This window comes from Anopheles coluzzii, chromosome 2, assembly GCF_943734685.1.
Source record: "Anopheles coluzzii chromosome 2, AcolN3, whole genome shotgun sequence".
NCBI lineage: Eukaryota > Metazoa > Arthropoda > Insecta > Diptera > Culicidae > Anopheles > Anopheles coluzzii.
The window spans coordinates 39,990,802-39,995,553 of record NC_064670.1 but is presented as its reverse complement, the minus strand read 5'-3'; positions in this window follow the sequence as shown (position 1 = coordinate 39,995,553).

Below are 4,752 nucleotides of genomic sequence, written 5' to 3'. Positions count from 1 at the left end.
TGTCACTGTTGGCACTTTACCGCAATCAAACTGGAGAGGTTATGCACTCTCTCGTTGCGGTGCAATCATCTGTCGTAAATTATGTGTGTAATGTTCAACTTGTATCCCAAGCGATGTTTAACTCGCCATTACACCGTGCATACAGGGTTTCCCACGATATATTGGTTGGTTCCCATCAATTTTTGGTGGATTCCCATATTTTTTTGGTGCGTTCCCACGATTTTTTGGTCGTTTCCCAGAATTTTTTGGTCTAATTGTATTGATATCCAAACGGAAAATACCAATAAATTATAGGATCGAACCAAAAATCTATGGGATACAACCAAAAAATCGTGGGAACGCACCAAAAAATCATGGGAACTGACCAATAAATCGTGGGAAACCCTGTATTAGACACAGTGGTAAGAGTTGATGAAAGCAGAGAGTTGGCAAGAATCATATTGTTACAAGAATCAGTAGCTTAATTAGATTTTTCCAGTTATCTACACCTCATCCGGGACTTGTTTGGTTTTTCGAATTACATGGATGGTCCATGTGTTGTGTGCGTTTACATTCATTTAGTTTCATTTAAGCTTGTTAAAAACATTGTCAGTCTTAAATTTGACTTTTTCAACGTTTTATTGACCATGAGATTATTGTTTGATTACGATCATTTCAAACGCTTCTTACATGACTTTAATGCACGTTATGATCTTTTATCATTTCTTTCCCTTCTTTAGAAAATTGGACCTCAGTTTGGCGCTACTTGTTCATGGAAAATCTGAAATCACTATACATGTAATTTCTGATAACTATTGGTAATTTTGATAGAATTTTGAAAACTACGGTTCTTTCGATCGAACTTTATATGGCGGATACGCTTGCAGTACATTTTCCACGCAAGATAAGTACAATTCGGTCCGAAAATGTGTTCACCGCGATTCCGAGCAGTAACTATTAACCTATGAAGCTTTTGGTAACGAATTGCGGTTATTTGGATGGCGAACATGATTTAATCAGTCAACAAAACACGAGCTTGGAAGGCATGTTCATATTCCAAGAGCAATCGCAAAAAAGGACACAAATTGTAGTCATAAAAATTGTGCACGCCATCGTCCCAACAAATTGGAAGCAAGCGCAGCAATATTGTACGGAAAATTCATTCAAATCAAGCAATTGAACGAGCATTCCCATCTTCGCCCATTACGGTGCGGCTTTCGTTTACCGCTTTTAACTAGCACAACACAGCTGCCGTAGCTAAGGAGCAGAGACAAACAAAACCCAGCCCAGCTGAAGAATAAAGCGCTCGTTATGCAAATCGATAAGCTGTTGTTTATTTTTATTGTCAATTTTACAACCAACGAATCGGCGTGCAGATCGGCTAGCGGCTTCCGGTATATTATCGGTGCCTGTGGTGCCAGCGTCAGCGAGCTTACGGTTGGCTATTCCAGCTTTCCGTTGACGCAAAAAACTACACATTCTTTGAAAGGATAATTAAATGGATAGACTATAAAGGAAAACGCTGGCAAGTTAGTGAAGTACACAAAGAAACAAGAAATTCTCGCACAAGAGAGTAAGGTTCGCACAGGCGGTAGCAACTGCAAAACATAGAATAGAGTTTCCAGTCAGCCAGCACAAGCTGATTAAATCTGATCCCGAGAAATGGAAAGCAAACCGATCGTGCTTTTGTTCTATCGAGTATCTGCTAATTATTTGCATGATTGAACTTTATAGTTCCTTACTTTTCCTGCTGCGTTTCGGTAAGCACCACAACCTCGCACTAATAGCCACTGATCGGGAGGGAAATCTCGGCTGAGTCTTTTTGATTCTTTTCTAGCTCCTTTTGCACCATCTTTTTTACCGCCGCCAATGCGGTCCATTAAGATCCATATACCACCGAACGGTTACGGCCACGAGAGACAGATTCATCTGTTCATCTAGCGCAAGGGTGTCGAACCTTGGGCTTGATTGGATTGTTTCTGTAACGAACAGTATGCAGTTTTAAACGGAAATTGAAAAATAGCGTACAATAAATTAAACTAGAAATTATTGGTAAGTTCGATAATCTTCTTATACTTTTTTCAACTTTTGATGATAGTTTTTTTCTAAATAAATATTTCACGTTCAGTTTAATTTCATCGCTAAAAGCTTCTTAACGCAGCGACCAGAGGCATCTTGAGAATCAAAAGTTTTAGTTAATAATAAATAAGGAGATTTATAAAATTTTGGAATTTTATACATCAAAATAATTCTTCTTCTTTTGGTTCAACAACCGTTGTCGGTCAAGGCCTGCCTGTACCACTACTTGGGGCTTGGCTTTCAGTGACTTATTGATCCCCCCATAGCAGGATAGTCAGTACTACCTATAGCGGCACGGTCCATTTGGAGCTTGAAGCCATGACGGGCATGTTGTTAAATTGTACGAGTTGACGACTGTACTACGAGACCGTCTTACATCAAAATAATACTATTCCTCAATTCACAAAGATAAATTGTTGCTACGAGAAATTATAATGAGAAGCTTTATTTGACTTTTTAGAACTATCGCTCGTGTATTTAGATTTTCGCAGATCAGTTTAATAATGAAGTCTGTTTGTCTGTTTGCCCTTTTAGGTGAGCGTAGCTGAACTGCTTCCTAATTGGCCCTAATGTTGAAAATCTAGCTGTCTCGTATTTTTTACCTTGTCGGTGAACTGCAACGCCATCTGCTGTGTCTTTCTTCATTCGTACTGCAGCTGAAAAAAAATAATCAAATTGTAATTTTAACCTCATTTTCATTCGCTCCCTTTTTTTCGAATCTCATGTGTATTCGTTATAAAAATGTTAAAATATTTAAGCTTGCCAACAACCAAAAAATACTCGAAACTTAAATTTTAAACTACTTAGCTTAAAAACACAAAACTTAACATTTCATGGTACACAAAACTTAAAAATTACCTCTATAATTACCATTTAACGGAGTTGGACACCCTTGCTCTCGGTCTGCTCTCAGCGTTCTATTCAAGCAGTTGTAAAACGCATACAGCCTTACCAAACTATCATCACCCCTCTTACCACAAACATCTTTACTTCCTCGAGATTTGCGCTCCTTATGCACAGTTCGATCTCTAATTAGCATGGTTGGGTGCTTTTCTTTGTTTACCCAATCGGTATCAATTTTTTGTAAATTTAACTCCCAATAGATGCAAACACTAACACCTAGAATCGATTAATTCTCAACCCTCCCCGATCCTCATCCATGTTCTCCTCCAAAGATGTAACAGGTGAAGCGAGACACGGGCAAGTTCAGGGACCGTTTTAAAACGCCGATGCAAACAAGGTTCTGCACCGCACGTTCATTCCTACCCATGGGGCGAGGTTCTTGTGGGGTTCTTGTGGTTTGGAAGTTTGTTCACGTTTCGCGCTGCAGCCAAAGAGCCATGACTCATAAGCAGCCTGACCATTGGCAAGGTGTGTCTGTCTGGTGCGTCTGTTTATCCTCTCCCTGGTGCACACCGGTTAGGTAAAACCGGTGGCAAATGCTACCGAGAAGAAGATTGTAATCATCGCCTGGGCCCAACAGTTGTAATGCGCGATCGATGAACGATCGAGTGTTGGACTGTGCTGCCAAAGGAGGAGGAGGAGGGATGAAAGTGTTGTTATTTAATGTGGCATGCTTATCGACCGCTTCAGATCGCAACGCAATCGATCGCGTCAGAGTGTGTACTATTGGCCAAAGGGGGGGGGGGGGGGGGGGGGGGCGGGGGGGTCCGTTTGATGATGATTCGTAGAACTTGCCGGAGCTTTACCGAACGCTACTCCAATTGAGATTCTTGCAGCGGTGTACTGTAATAACTGTACCGTCGACTGGACTGGAGTAACATATGGTAGTTGGTATTGACTGTGGTGCGGTAAAGTCGGCAAAGAGGATGGATGCTTATGGGCATGCAGGCAGCATTGTGGATTGCATTCAGGTCAGAGACAGAAGGAGAACTAGTAAACGATTCCAGTAATTCGCAAACGCTAAGTGTTTTGCTATTGCGGCGAAACAATGTAACGTCATCGTTGGACTGTAATATTGGGTCCACTTGCCATCAATTCCAATTACTTAAACTCGGTTTCAAATTGTGATATCTTGTGACTTCTATCACACACCCTGCAGACTTACAAATATCAACACAAACTCTAATTTCAATTAAACATTCCCCCCTGGGAGCACACCGTTTCACAATAGAAGTCCTTGTAGTACGGCACCAACTCACTCAACAGGTTCGCAGAAAACGGGCTCATGCCGACAACAGGTGCGATGGTTGAACTGCTCTTCCTCCTTCTCCTCCCCATCGTCATCATCATCATCAGCATCATCCTTTCGTCCGACTCACATCAAACTGTTATTATAATGCGAACGCATTTGCCATACCGGTTCAACACTTACACTTACCTACGGCCGCCACTTTGCCGGCTCAATCGATACGCGCTCCTCCGCTGGTACTACGCACCAGCGCCCGAAGGAAGTGAAGGAAAAGGCGGGAAAAACAAATGGAACACATTTCCTTCCCGAACTGTCTCGTAAGTTAAGGAGAAATTATTGTTCAACGATGATGCTCTGGTGCTGGGCGGTGGGATGAACCTGGTAGCCACCAGTTCTCGTTGTAGTTAATGATGATGATGATGAAGACGATGATGACGCTGATGAAGGTGGTTAGCTAGCCTGCACACATTCATGTCAATGGCCCCTGGGGGTGGGGTGGCAAACGGAACGCGTACCCAAAAGCCCTCGGGATTCGACCCCGG